The sequence below is a fragment of the Oratosquilla oratoria genome, chromosome 32 (genome assembly GCF_046742065.1).
Source record: "Oratosquilla oratoria isolate Oo_2021 chromosome 32, ASM4674206v1, whole genome shotgun sequence".
In the NCBI taxonomy this organism is placed as follows: Eukaryota; Metazoa; Arthropoda; class Malacostraca; order Stomatopoda; family Squillidae; genus Oratosquilla; species Oratosquilla oratoria.
In genome coordinates, this window is record NC_134808.1 from 44856098 (window position 1) to 44871640 (window position 15543).

General features: G+C 46.0%; 1 protein-coding gene across 1 annotated transcript in view; it reads left to right on the top strand.

Annotated features, from left to right (window-relative positions):
• Nucleotides 1–15543, top strand: part of LOC143017451 (ubiquitin-conjugating enzyme E2 R2) — a 281829-nt gene that overhangs the window by 200124 nt on the left and 66162 nt on the right. The gene's annotated exons all lie outside the window — the stretch shown is intronic.

The window sequence follows — 15543 nt, forward strand, 5'->3', positions numbered from 1 at the left end:
TGTTCTTTCTCTCACTCCCTCACTCATTCATTGCTCTTACTCAATCCCTCTCGTTCTCTCTTCTCTCTTCTAACCCCTCTTTTTTGCTTTCTCTCTTCCACAACGAATTTCTCCCAAAATCCTTTTGTCTCATCAACTCCCATTAACTTCTCCACTTTGGTTCCTTCTTTTCCTCTGGAATTTTTCTTTCTTTCCCCCCTCTCCCCCCTTCCCCCTCCCCATCTCCCCTTTCCCCCCTCCCTCGTCTCCCCTTTCCCCCCTCCCTCGTCTCCCCTTTCCCCCCTCCCTCGTCTCCCCTTCCTTATCTCCTCCCATCCCATCTCCCCATCTCCCTCCTTTTCCCATCACATATCCCCTATCTCCCCATCTCCCCCTCCCCATCCTATCTCCCCATCTTCCCCTCCCCATTTCCCCATCTCCTCCCCATCTCTTTCGCTCCCCCTTCTCCCGCTCCCCATTCCGTCTCCCCATCTCCCCCTCCCCATTCCATCTCCCCTCCCCATCTCCCGCTTTCCCCATCTCCCCCTCCCCATTCCATCTCCCCTTTTCCCCACTTCCCTCTCCTCATCTATCCCCCTCCCCATCTCCCCTCCCCTCCCCATCTCCCCCCTCCTCACATCCTATTTCCCCCATCTCCCCCTCCACCTTCCCCTCCCCCCCTTCCTCCATCTCATCTCCAACTCCTAGGAGTATCTTTGCTCTTTTTCTTTTTCTCTTTTTCGTTTTCCAAAATTGTGTTTCCCCATTTAAGTTTTCGTCTCGTCTGTCTTCTTCTTCCTCGTCTTCCCATCCCATCATGTCCTCGAATTTTCCTCCTCTTCCCTCTCCTTCCCTCCCTCCCTCCCTCCCTCCCTTTCCTTCGTTTCCTCCATTTCCTTCTATCTAGTATCTACCCTTTCCTCCCGCCCTTCCCCTTTCTTTCTCTTCCCTTTCCCTTCTTTTCCTCTCCTTTCCCTTTCTCTTCCCTATCTCTTCCCCTCTTCTTCCTTCCCTTTCCTTTTCCCTCTTCTCCCTTTACCTCTTCTCCCTTTCCTTCCCTTCCGTACTCCCTCTTTCATTTCCCTCCCTTTTTCCTTCCTCCACTTTTCTTCCCTTTCCTTCTCTTACATTTCCCTCCCTTTTCTTTCCTTACCTTCCTTTCCCTTTCCTCCCCTCCCTTTCTCTTCCCCTTCCCTTCCCATCACGTCCTCTCCCTCCTTTCCCTTTCCCTTCCTCTTCCTCTTCTTTTCCATCGCTTACTTTCGTACTCTTCTTTTCCATTGTTGGACTAGTAGACCCTCTAGACAGCGTAATCTACTACCGAACATCTACCTATCTTCATCTACCGATCTACCCTTCATCTATTGGCTATCGGATGTCTAGAGGTCTAGTAGTAGTCCAACAGCATTACCCTTTCCTTCTCTTCCCCTTTTAAAAGACGATGGTCAGTAGAAAGCACAGAAATTATATGTATATATATATATATATATTATATATATATATATATATATATATATATATTGTCAGATTGAATTGAAAATGTACAAAACCATTTAGAGGTCACAAATAAAATTGGAAAACAAGAAAAAGGACGAAGAAATTTTAGGTCTTGAAGGAAATTGAGATTTTGGGTTCGTGTGTGATTCACCATGGTCTTGGATCACGTGTTGGACTCGTGATTGACAGCTATTTCCATCCCGGAAGAAAGCTCAGAGCTCATATATGACCGACCTATTGGTAATGTTGTGACCTTACATGCACACACACGCACCCAACTCCCCGCCCACGAGAGTTGGAGTAACGACTCGCAGCGCAGCGATACTGAAATTTTGTGTGTGTGTGCGCGCGCGCGACGTGAAGATCACGAAGTGGAGAGAGAAGGAATAAAATGTAGACCTTCAAGTTTTTTTTTACTTAAAACGACGATTAAAAAAAAAAAAAAAACGTGGAACGAATTATTTGTGAGGATTTTTGAATTCAGAAGACCGACGAGGCAAGATTGGCAGGATTAGGGTGAAGGAGAGAGATGATTGGAAGACACGCGGGATTAGGGTGATTAGTAACATTGTGTAACTTTTCGTGTTACACATCGTTATTGATGGGTCGTTATGTTGTCACTATTTTGATCCTACGTCTGACGTTTAGGACGTTTCTTGCCTCGAGAAACGTTCTTGAAAAACGTTTTGAGGAGGTTATGCACCAAAGATGGCGTTTCCACCCTTGGAACGTTTTTTGACAGATTCAGAAACACGAATTGCTGTGTTGTACAGTCGAACAGACACCCTGATTCAGATACAGTCACTTCTTCTTTCTCTTCTCTTCCTCCTCCTCCTCCTCCTCCTCCTCCACTTCCTAATGCTCCCCCCTCTTCATCCTTCTCCTATTACTCTTCTCCTAATCCTTCTCTTCCTCCTCCTCTTCCTCCACCTCATACTTATCTTTCTACTCCTCCTCCCCTCCTCCTCCTCCTCCTCCTCCTCTTCCTCCGCCTCTTCACCTTTCTCCTACTACTCATCTTCCTCCTAATCCTCATCTTTCTCCTCCTCCTATTACTACTACTACTACTCCCCCTCCTCTTCATCTTCCTCCTCCTCATCATCATCATCCTCTTCGTCCTCTTCGTTCTTCTCCTACTCCTCCTCTCCCTCCTCCTCCACCTCTTCCTCCTCCTACTACTACTCCCCCTCCTCCTCCTCCTCCTCCTCCTTGATCGTCGGCAGGCGTCGCAGAGCTGACGCGGACAAGCGGTCGTCATGGTTGAGAGAGAGAGAGAGAGAGAGAGAGAGAGAGAGAGAGAGAGAGAGAGGCGGATGTGGGGCCGAGACTCTCTTTTTCTGACAGATCTGGTATCTCGTCTATGTTGTGTGTTGGTGGTGATGCCTGCCTGGCGTCTATACACGTATGCAAATGCGTCACAGCACGCAGCACCGGACACGGGCAGGTCTTGTGGAAACACATCACAGAGATCACACGTGACACATGCATGCGCGATCTCTCTCTTCCTCTCTTTCTCTCTCTCCTCTCCTCTCCCTATGTTTCTCTCTCTCCTCTCTCTGTTTCTCTCTGTCCTCTCTGTTTCTCTCACTCTATTTCTCTTTTTCTGTCTTTCTCTCTCTCTCTTTCTCTTTCTCTGTTTCTTTCTCTCAAACACACACACACACGCGCGCGCGCGCGTATGTATAAATCAACATACTTTGTATTTGCTTTGAATTTATTTTGTCAGAATATTTGTATGCATGTATATATGTGTACATATGTGTGTATATACATATGTATGTGCATGTATGTGTATATAGCATGTTTACAAAACCTCAGCATATCCTGGACTTTTCTAGATACCAATCGAGCAAAGCCGTTGCTAGGGCCGACTTAGGCAACGACCTAAGAACTCCTAAAGGGGTAGTCAACGAAGTTATCTCCGAGCTTTCCTCACATTTATCTTGACACGTATTCGAGTCCTCGCCGGCCAGGGCCACGTGGACCTGTGTGCGTGGGTGTTCCAGGTGTGTGCGTATGTGCGTGTGTGCGTTTGTGTGTGTGTGCGTTTGTGCGTGTGTGCGTTCGGTAGGTGAGGTTGCTTCTGTCTATCGTCTTTAGGCCGCTGTCCGGTGACCTCTATTAACGGCGTTCTTCTTCTTGGTCCTTATCTCCTGCTTCTTCCTCTTCCTCCTCCTCTTCCTCCTCTTTTTCATCATCTTCCCCTCCCTCTTCTCTCCCGCTCCTCCTCCTCTTCCTCCTTTTTCTCCTCCTCCTCCTCCTCCCCTCCCTCTCCTCCTCCCCCTCCTCCCCTCCTCCTTTTTCTCCCCTCCTTCCTCCTCCCCTCGCTCCTCCTCCTCCCCTCGCTCCTCCTCCTCCCCTCCCTCCTCCTCCTCCCCTCCCTCCTCCTCCTCCCCTCCCTCCTCCTCCTCCCCTCCCTCCTCCTCCTCCCCCTCCTCCCCTCCCTCCTCCTCCTCCCCTCCTTCCTCCTCCCCTCGCTCCTCCTCCTCCCCTCGCTCCTCCTCCTCCCCTCCTTCCTCCTCTCCCTCTTCTCTTTCCCTCTTCATCCCCTCCATCTCCTCCTCCACCTCCCCTCCCTCTCCTCCTCCACCTCCCCTCCCTCTCCTCCTCCCACTCTCCTCCTCCCCTTACCCCTCCCCTCCCCCTCTCACCTACCTCCTCCCCCTCTTCCTCCTCCCCCTCTTCCTCCTCTACCTCCTCTATCTCCTCCTACTCCTCTTCCTCCTCCTACTCCTCTTCCTCTTCCTCCTTCTCACCTCTTTCCTCCCACCCCTCTTCCTCTCCTCTCATCACGCCATCCATCCATCCATCCTCCTCTCTTCTCTTTTCTCCTCATCATTTCTCTCGCTTCACTCCTCCACGATCCACCTCATTCCACTCCCCCGAAGCCTGGCGCTGTGGTGGAGCCGCTATCCACGTGGAGTGGGCGGCTCTTGCCCGCGTGAGCGTGGGCGTCGGGGGTTGGGCCGCCCATCTTGACTTACGTGCGGGATTGGGTTTATGCCGGACACAGATATTCATTACGTAAGTTAGATGCATCGGCTTAGTTTACCGTCCAATAGTGCGTGATTTTTTCCGTGGTGTTTAATTACTCTGTATGTTTGTCTCTATCTGTCTCTCTGTCTGTATGTATGTGTGTCTGTCTCTGTCTCTGTCTCCCTCTCTCTCTCTCTCTCTCTCTCTCTCTCTCTCTCTCTCTCTCTCTCTCTCTCCCCCTTTCTCTCTCTCTCTCCCCCTTTCTCTCTCTCTCTCTCCCACTTTCTCTCTCTCTCTCTCCCCCTTTCTCTCTCTCTCTCTCCCCCTTTCTCTCTCTCTCTATCTCTCCCCTTCTCTCTCTCTCTCTATCTCTCCCTTTCTCTCTCTCTCTCTCTCTCTCGCTCTCCCCTTTCTCTTTCTCTCTCGCTCTCTTTCTCTCTCTTTCTGTCTCTCTCTCTCTCTCTCTCTCTCTCCCCCTTTCTCTCTCTCTCTCTCCCTTTCTCTCTCTCCCTCTCCCACTCTCTCCCCCCCTCCCTCCCCCACTCTCTCCCTCTCTCTCTCTCTCTCTCTCTCACTCTCTCTCTCTCTCTCTCTCTCTCTCTCTCTCTCTCTCTCTCTCTCTCTCTCTCTCCCTCCCTCCCACTCTCTCCCTCCCACTCTCCCACTCTCTCTCTCTCTCTCTCTCTCTCTCTCTCTCTCTCTCTCTCTCTCTCTCTCTCTCTCTCTCTCCGTATGTGTTATTACAAACAACTTCAGTCACCCATTCAGAGTCTACTGCTGGACGAAGCCCTCCACACAGCACGACTGATTCCCCTCCCCCCATCCCCGCACATGCCATGTTACTCTTGCAAGCTTCTCTCTATCGTTTCTCCACATTCTTTAGTTCACGCGTGTCGTTTCGGGGCGTCCAGTCGGTGACGATGTCTATATGTTCCTTTCAAGCCAATCCGCCTGTGTAAAAAAAAAAAAAAAAAAAAAAAAAAAAAAAAAATAATAATAATAATAATAATAATAATAATAATAATAATAATGATAATATAAATAAGTAAATTAACCAAATAGATAAAATAAATAGGTAAATGAAATTATATTAAATAAAATTAAATAAAGATTAAATAAGAATAACGACGATTTGAGTGGCATCAGAGTAAGTTTAATTGTTATCTGAATTGATGTGAAATAATTCGCACATTTTCTCTCGTTTTCCTTCCTCTCTCATCCCCTTTCTCCCTGGGCTCCACCCCACCCAAACATTTCCTCCCAAACACTCTTCCACGTGGTCTTCTCTTCTCCTCACTCCTCCTAACCTCCTCCTCCTCCACCACCTCCCATAATCCACAAATAAAATATTATCCTTTGCAATAAAAGATTTGACAGCCCGGCATCTAATTGGATAGGATAGTGGTAGTACTAGTGTTTAGTTTTTTTTCTTCACTTTATAAATTCTTGCTGTCGTGTTTCTTCACTGTAGATTAGTGTAGTTTACACAAACAGCCTAGTAAGGGCCAGTAGGCCTGATGCTGTTTGTTCTTCTTTGTGTTCCTCCTCCTCCTCCTCCTCCTCCTCCTCCTCCTCTTCCTCACCTCTTTCCTCCCCACCTCTCTTCCTCTACATACGACCAATCGTACCTTTGTCAGCAACGCATAGGTGAAGTTGCTATGGTTACCATTGCAGCGCAATGAACCTAAATGAACTAAAAGTATTGAATATTGTTAATGGTTATTCTGTGTTTATTGTCCATTTTCTACGGAGAGTCTTAAAACCAGTTTTTCGAAAAAATATATTGTTTAACGTCACAAACTCCCTCCCCCCCTTATCGGGAGGCTAGGACGGTGCCCCTCACAGAGGGCTTTGTAGCGTGGCATTTAATGAACCGTAATGCCCTTGGTTCAACTTCGCCGGTGGCAGGATTCGAACCGCCACAGTATATTTGTTGTATATCCGCTTGGTCCTCTCCCCGTCCCCTCCCTTCCTCTCTTCCGTCCTCGCTCGTTCGCTCCCTCTCTCCCTCCCTCCTTCCCTCCCCCTCCCTCCCCCTCCCTTCCTCCCTCTCTCCTTCCGTCCCTCCCTCTCTCCCTCCCTTCCTTCCTCCTCCCCTCCCTCCCTCTCCCTCCTTCCCTCCCCCTCCCTTCCTCCCTCCCTCCCTCCCCCTCCTTTCCTTCCTCCCTTTCTGCCTACCTCCCTCCCTCCCTTCCTCCCCCTTCCTTCCCCCTTCCCTTCCTCCCTCTCTCTCCTTCCTTTCCTCCCCCTCCCTCTCCTTCTTTCCCTCTCCCTCCCTCCCTCCTTCCCTCCCTTCCTTCCCCCTTCCCTTCCTTCCCCCTTCCCTTCCTCCCTCCCTTCCTTCCCCCTTCCCTCCCTCCCTCTCCCTCCTTCTTTCCCTCTCCCTCCCTTCCTCCCTCTCCCTCCTTCCCTCCCTCCTTCCCTCCCTCCCTCTCCCTCTTGCCTCCTTTCTCCAAACAACCATCTCACGACCTAAGCTTAACCCTGTGGGACTGCACCAAAGACGAGGTCATTTGTGCTCAGCTGAGGAACCAGGTCAAGCCTGGCACCGATGCCAGGGTGACCTGACACGCGTGGCAGGGTGACCCAGTCTCACACCCTGCCTTGGCCTCTGTTTATAAAAACAACTCTGTTTTGGGTTAACATTCTTGAACCCTTTGTAATGGTGACGCGTCTTAGAATATTTACATAAGAACATAAGATTGAAGGAGACTGCAAGAGACCATAAGGCCTACACTAGGCAGTTCCATGTCCATCACCAATTGTCATCCCCATCCATAAAGTTGTCTTAACCGTTTCTTAAAACAACAGATAGTTTCAGCGCTCATTACACTAAGTCTATTCCATTCGTTGACGACCCTATTTAGGGTCCGACGATTTGTAATAGAAAAATTGTGATAATGGTGATAATAATAATAGTAATCATTTTATTTATAAATGAATATATAAAACAGAAACGCGAGCAAATAGAGGAAATGCAAGAGTGAGATGTGACAAAGTGATAAAAAAAAAGAACCTAAAAAGGTATAATAAGTGAAATATCATGAAGTAAAAAACACAAACATTAAAACTTACCAGGGCAACATATATATATATATATATATATATATATATATATATATATATATATATATATATAATATATATCATAGATAATTAAATTGATATTGTTCTCTTTGATATATGGGATGATGATAATAATGAATAAATATACAAACAAATAAATCGTCCCGATTGGTACCTTCCTCAGGTGCTGGGATGTATATGTGTGTATATATATATATATATATATATATATGTATATATATATATATATATATATATATATATATATATATATATATAATATATACACACGTATTTATCGCAATCGGGGATTTAGGCAAGAGCCCTGAATTTGTCCGAGGACTTACATCGAACACAAGGACCGGAACAACCCAAACTACCTTCAAAAGTCGACCGAGCGTGTTAGAGCGTCGTTACTTCCGGCGAAAGTCGAGGGAATGATGGTTCGAACCCTGCCCTCTGTCTCTCTCTCTCTTTCTTTTTCTCTCTTTCTCTCAGTCTTTCCGTCTGTATGTATTGTTTACAGTTTTCTTTGTACTGTTTTTTTGTCTGACCCTCTATTATTCTTACTGTGACCATTTCACCAATCTATCTTCCTGTCTGTCTGTCTCGGTCTTCTTCCATTCCAGCCCCCCCCCCACCTTGCCTTTCCTCTCCCTCTCCCCTCCTACCTCGCTTCCATCCCTCTTACCCTTTCCTCTCTCTCTCCCTTTCCTTTCTCCTCTCCCTTCCTTTCCCCCTTCTTCTCTCACGGAGGCGTCATCAAAGGATTTTCCTTTACGTGAGTTGGCTTAAGGAGGAGGAGGAGGGAGAGAGAGAGGAGGAGGAGGAGGAGAGAGGAGGAGGAGAGAGAGAGAGGAGGAGGAGGAGGAGGAGAGAGAGGAGGAGGAGGAGGAGGAGGAGGAGAGGGAGAGAGAGATGGGAGGAGGAGGATGGAGAGAGGGGAGGAGGAGAGAGAAAGAGAGAGGAGGAGGGAGAGAAAGAGAGAGGAGGAGGGAGAGAGGAGAGAGAGGAGGAGGAGGAGGAGGAGAGAGAGGAGGAGGAGGAGGAGGAGGAGGAGGAGGAGGAGAGAGAGAGAGAGAGGAGGAGGAAGAGGAGGAGGAAAGAGAGAGGGGGAGGAGGAGAGAGAGAGAGGAGGAGGAGGGAGAGAGAGGAAGAGGAGGAAAGAGAGAGAGGAGGAGGAGAGAGAGGAGGAAGAGGAGGAAAGAGAGAGAGGAGGAGGAGAGAGAGGAAGTGGAGGAGGAGGGAGAGAGAGGAAGAGGAGGAAAGGGAGAGAGGAAGAGGAGGAAAGAGGAAGAGGAGGAGGAGGAGGAGGGAGAGAGAGGAAGAGGAGGAGGAAGAGGGAGGAGAGAGAGAATATAACATAAGAACATAAGAATGAAGGAGACTGCAAGAGACCATAAGGCCTACACTAGGCAGCACCTTAGAGGAGAGAGAGAGAGGAGGAGGATGAAGAGAGAGAGGAGGAGGAGGAGGAAGTGGAGTGTATGGAGGAGGGGGGTGAAGGTGAGTGTAGGAGCGAATTTTACTCAATATAATACCCAGTACTCCTTACCTTCGTTTCGCATAGCTTTCAATGTGATAGCTTTGAGAGCCACGTCTTGTTTCAAAACGTCAGGGGGAACCCTTTCCTCATTTTCGTCTCTCTCTTTCTCTGTCTCTCTCTCTCTATCTCTCTCTTTCTCTCTCTCTCGCTCTCTCTCTATCACTCGCTCTTTATATTTACAAAATTTCCTTTACCAAATTGTTATTTAAAATTGAATAAGCAACGATCGTGGGGTTCCGTGCCTTCGCTTACTCTCCAGTGAACGTACCTTGTGTTGGTATCACCATGGTCTCGAATCACGTGTTGGACTCGTGATCAACATTTTTTACCCTTCCGGAAGAGAGCTCAGAGCTCATATATGACTGATCTATGGGTAATGCTGTGACCCTAAACGCGCACACATCTCCAACTCCCCGCCCACGAGAGTAGGAGTAGCGCCTCGCAGCTCAGCGATACTGAAATTATTTCAGCCCTGGGCAGGATTCGAACCCGGACCGCCGTAGTGACAGTCGGGACTCTACCAACCGCGCCACCGAGTAGTGTGTGTGTGCGTGTGTGTGTGTGCGCTTCATGAATTCATTGTTTCAAGGACTTCATAACATCTTAGTCTCGCAACATTATTTTATAATATCCTTCCGTTTTGCTACCTTCCTTTAAATGTCTGAGCTTATTGAATATCTTATCAAATATTATCAATTCCAACTCCACATTTTCAGGACACACACACACACACACACACACACACACACACACACACACACACACACACACACACACACACACACACACACACTCACTCACTCACTCACTCTGTAATTTTTCTGTGAAGGAAACGGGGGAGTGGTTCATTCCGAAAGCAAATTGGACCTCTTTATTTTATTTTACTTTATTTTAATATTATTTATTTATTTGTTTATTTATTTATTTTACAACCTCTTTTCATTCCTATGGTCGATTTCGCGTTGTATTGATTGTTGCTTTGCGTCTCGAAGTTTGTTGTTTATAAGGACGAACTACTTAGAGCCAGAACCCGCAGATTCGAGGGTCCCACTCCGTCTTGAATAGAATCATCTGGCGCCCGCCAGAACAAAGTCCTCCTCCCTCTCCTTCTCCTCCTCCTCCTCCTCCTTCTCCTCCTCCTCCTTCTCCTCCTCCTCCTCCTCCTCCTCCTTCCCCTCCTCCTTCTCCTCCTCCTCCCCCCTCCCCCTCCTCCTCCCCGACCTCCTCCTCCCTCTCCTTCTCCTCCTCCTCCCCCCTCCCCCTCGTCCTGCCCCTCCTCCTCCCCCTCCCCCCTCCCCCTCCTCCTCCTCCCCCCTCCCCCTCCTCCTCCTCCCCCTCCCCCTCATCTTTGTTTCTCCTCTTCCTCCTCCTCCTAATCCTCTTATTCCTCCTCCTCCTTCTCCTCCTCCTCCTTCTCCTCCCCCTTCCCCCTCCTCCCTCCTCCTCCTCCCTCCTCCTTCCCCCTCCTCTTCCTCCTTTTCCTCCTCTTCCTCCTCCTGTCTTCTTTCTCCTAATCATCCTACTCCTCCTGATCCACTTCCTCCTCATCCTCCTCTTTCTTATCCTTCTCCTATTCCTCCTACTCCTCCTCTTCCTCCTCTTCTTCCGCACTTCCCTCCTTCACTCTCTCCTCTCCCCTCACCTCCTGTCTCGTCCTCCTCCCATTCCTCTTCACTTCCCTCCCCTCTCTCCTCTCCCTTCACCTCTTCCTCTTCCTCCTCCACTTCCTCCTCACCTCCCTCCCCTCCTCCTACTCACCTCCTCCTCCTACTCACCTCCTCCTCCTCCTCTTCTTCCTCCTCACCTCCCTCCACTTCTCTCTCCACTCCCCTCTCCTCCTCCTTACCCCCTCCTTACCCCCTCCTCTTCGTCATCAACATATCAATGTGCATTGCATCATATTGATCATTGTGCTGGCGCGAAGTGGACGGTAGTGCCGTGTCCGGGAGGTGGAGAGGGGAAGGGGGATGGGGGGAGGGGGGGAGGGGGGAGGTGGGCTAGTGGCAGATGGCGACACCAAAGGGAAGGAAGAAAGGAAAGAGAGAAGAAAGGAAGGAAGGAAGGAAAGAAGAAAGAAAGGATGAAGAAAGGAAGGAAAGAAAGAAGAAAGGAAGGAAGGAAGGAAAGAAAGAAGAAAGGAAGGAAAGAAGAAAGAAAGGAAAGGAGGGAAGGGAAGAAAGAAGACAGGAAGGAAGGGAGGAAGGAAGGAAAGAAGGAAGGAAGAAAGGAAGGAAGGAAGGAAGGAAGGAAGGATGGAAAGAAAGAAGAAAGGAAGGAAAGAAAGGAAGGAAGGAAGAAATTAATGAATGAAGGAAGATGAACGAGGAAAGTACGTGGGTGTTCCACCAAATTGTCGTTTGATAATTGTAAGTGTGGTTCGATTCAAAGTCGCTAACCACCCCACTATCAGGAGTCTAGGATGGTTCCCCTTGCAGAAGACTTTTGTAGCATGGAATGTAACGAAACATGCTCTTGGTCCAACTCGCCGGTGGCAGGGTTCGAACCGGCATCACTTCGACTTTTGTTTGAAAATGCGAAAAATATAAAAGACATAAAGATACGATGTTCGAGTTCTTAATGTTATTGTATATATGCAGTACACACTTCTGATAAATATTATATATTATTCTGTTATGTTATTATTGTTGTAATATGAATCTGGTAATGCAGCTCATCGTCTCCTGGTGTAACCCCCTTTTTTATTTTATTCTATTTTATTTTATATTTTTTTATTTATTTTATTTATTTATTTATTTATTTCAATCTGTTCAGTTTGTGTGAGGTGTTTGTTGAACTGTGACGTCCATCCTAGATGAGGGATTCTCAACTTTTAACTCCGTCATTAACTCCTTTGGATTGATGTATTTTTCCATTTACCACCGTAGGGCGTGCAACAGGATTGAACAAAATTGAACAGGATTGACTGACACTCTCAGTTCCTCGCCCCTTCTCCCTCACTCTCTCCCTCGGCTTGTACACACACACACACACACACAAACACACCTCCCCGCCCACGAGAGTTGGAGTAACGACTCGCAGCGCAGCGACACTGAAATTATTTCAACTGTAGCAGCAGTTGCGAACGCTACCACTGCGCCGTCGAGTCGTGCGTGTGTGTGTGTGCGTGCGCGCGCGCGTTCTGGGACACAAGTTAAAGAGAACATCAACAACTTCAGCTGCAGAATTTATCTTGAAGCTGTGCAGCTGTGTGTGTGTTTGCGACCCACGAATGCGGAAACCGCAATTTGAGTGATGGTTGTGTCCACGTGGACATCTTGTTCCACCAGAGTAAAGTTCTTCAATGATTAACAGAAGAAGGTGGCGTGTCTTCTTCGTTTTCTTCTTTTTTCCTCTTCATCTTCCTCGTCTCTTTCTTCTTCTTCCTTCTTTTTTCTTCTTCCTTTCTTCTTCTTCATCCTTCTTCCTCGTCTTCTTCTTCTTCGTTCTCTCTTCTTCTTCATTCTTCTTCGTCGTTTTCTTCTTTTTCCTCCTCATCTTCCTCTTCTTCTTCCTTCTCTTTTCTTCTTCATTCCTCTTCCTCGTCTTCTTTTTTTCTTCTTCCTCTTCCTCTACCTCTTCTTCATTCTTCTTCCTCGTTTCCTTTTTTTCTTCTTCTTCCTCTTCCTCTACCTCTTCTCCTCTTCTTCATTCTTCTTCCTCGTCTTCTTTCTTCTTCTTCTTCTTCTTCTTCTTCTTCTTCTTACTCTTCTCTTCCTCTTCCCCTCTTCCTCCTTCTCTTTCTGTGATGTAACCTAGCAAACGTACCATTGTCGACTTCAAGTAGACCCGCATACATACATAAGCACAAACGCACATACATACGTACATAGAAGCGTACATACGTACATGCGTACATACATACATGCATACGTACATACGTACACACATACATAAGTACAAACGCACATACATACGTACATAGAAGCGTACATACGTACATGCGTACATACATACATGCATACGTACATACGTACACATACATATATACAAGCGTATATACGTACTACGTACACACATGCGTACATACATACATGCGTACATACATACGTACATACGCACATACATGCGTACATACATATACTAAAAGCCCCTTTCCCCCTTATAAAGGGGATGTCCATTATTATGATAAGATCACAAATTAGATCTGTGTATGCGTGCGCGCGCGAGTTTGCGAGTGTGCGTAGATGTGTATGCGGTCGTGTGTGTGTGTGTGTGTGTGTGTGTGTGTGTGTGTGTGTGTGCAGTCTGGCATTTGCATACGTGTGTTCCTGCATCCCATTCGCATTCTGCAATATTGAACCAGCTGTTGAAGCGGCCTCTTTCTCTGTATTACTCTCGACGGATTCTAATGTGAAATGAGATGTTTGGGCAACAAGAAAGAAATCGCGTTAATGATGCTAATGGAGACTGCGGGAGGAGGAAGAGGAGGAGGAGGAAGAAGAAGAGGAGGAGGAGTGTAGGGAAGAGAAGGGAGACATGAGCAGGCTTTAGAAACAAAGGGAATTGCAAAAATGAGGGGATTAAATTGAGGGAGAGTGTGCGAAATATCGATTGGACAGCTGAGGGGAGATGGAAAGGGGTGAGGGGAGGAGAACAGCGAGGGGAGTCAAGTAGAGGAGGAGGAGGAGGAAGGGAGAAGAATGGGCAAGAAAGGAGACTAGAACTGTGGGACAGTTAATTGGGAGGACTTTGTTTTATTTATTATTGTTATTATTATGTATTTGTTTTTATTATTATAATATTTTGTTTTTTATGATTATTAGATTATTATTATTATTATTATTATTATTATTATTATTATTATTATGTATTTGTTTTTATTATAATTATTAATATTTTGTTTTATTATTATTATTAGATTATTATTATTATTATTATTATTATTATTATTATTATATACCAAAGGATTTCCCCCTCCCTTGTAATGGGGAAAAGCCGTTGGTATATGTATTATTATTTTCATTAATTGGATTTTTAATTTATTTCATTTTTTCTTTGTATGGTAGTGTCACAGCTGTTCATATTCATGATGTACTTGCCATACATTGTCATCACAAATTTCTAATATCAGAGTTTCCGACATTTAGATGTTAACGATCCTCGCGTACTTCCAAGTCAAACACATTGAAGGATTCAGAAGGTTTCTCTAGTGAGATTAAGTCCTTTTCAGATGTCGAAATCATCTCAGAATAAAGCCTTGTTTACACGGGGCAAGTTAAGAGGCAAGTCAAGTGTGCAACTTGAAATGGAGAGGAAAACGAGCAGAGTACATGTTCATACAGGCCACTTGTCTCTGACTTGGCCTGTGTGAACATGCACTTGCCCCCTTTCCTCTCCAGTTCAAGTAACTTGCACACTTGACTTGCCTTACAACTTGCACCGTGTAAACGAGGCTTAAACGAGAAACCTTTGGACTGCGTACGAAAGGGAACACTGAAATTGAAATTGATTGAGAACAAAGGGAATAGATGTTGGATATGAAAAAATGAAATAAGAGGCTTCCTAGAGTATTAATTAGATTGATTAAGATTGAGAACTGGGGATGATTCAATGTGGTTATTTGTGAGGAAGGGTGAGGAGGGGAGTGGGAGGGGGGAGTGGGAAGGGGGAGTGGCGGAAGTCGAGGGAGGGGGAGAGGGAAGGGGGGAGGGGGGAGTGAGGGAGGGCGAAAGTCGACTAAACAGCGGAAGCCCAAAGAAGGATGGGGAAGTTGGAGAGTAAAGGGGAGTTAGGAGTAGGAGTTGGGAGTGTTGTGGTTGAGGTAGGGAGTCCAGATTTGGTTGTTTATATGTTTATTTATTTTATTTTTATATTTATTTTATTTTTTTATTTGTTTTATTTTATTTATCTTTTATATTATTTTCATCTATTTTATTTTATTATTATTTTTTTTTTCCGGTGGTGGGTTCAACGAGGCAGTGAGTCCATGTTCTAAGTAGTTGTCTATTTGATTTTTATTTATTTATTTGTTTATTTATTTATTTTGTATGTGTTTTAATTTATTTATTTGTTAGTTTATTTACGATGTGTATTTTAATCCTTTAACAAGGTCCATTGTTGACCACCCCACATTTTGGGGGAATTATCTGTCGAGTTGCTTAATTTTATTTATTATACATGAGGAAGCGGCACGGCTGAGTTCCATATCTTGGCTGAAGACAGAATAAAATTGATAAAGTACCTCACAACACGGAATGGAAGGCGTTAGAGAGCCGACAGTATAAGAGTCCATACATGAATGAATGAATGAATTAATGAATGGTGAATGATTGGTGAGATGAATGAATGAATGAATTGATTAATGAATGGTGAATGATTGGTTAGATGAATGAGTGATCGAGTGAATGAATGAACGGGCGAATGAATGAATAAATGATTGAATGAATGAATAAATGATTGAATGAATGAATGATTAAATGAATGAATTATTGAGTGAATGAATGATCGAGTGAATGAATGAATGAATGATCGAGTGAATG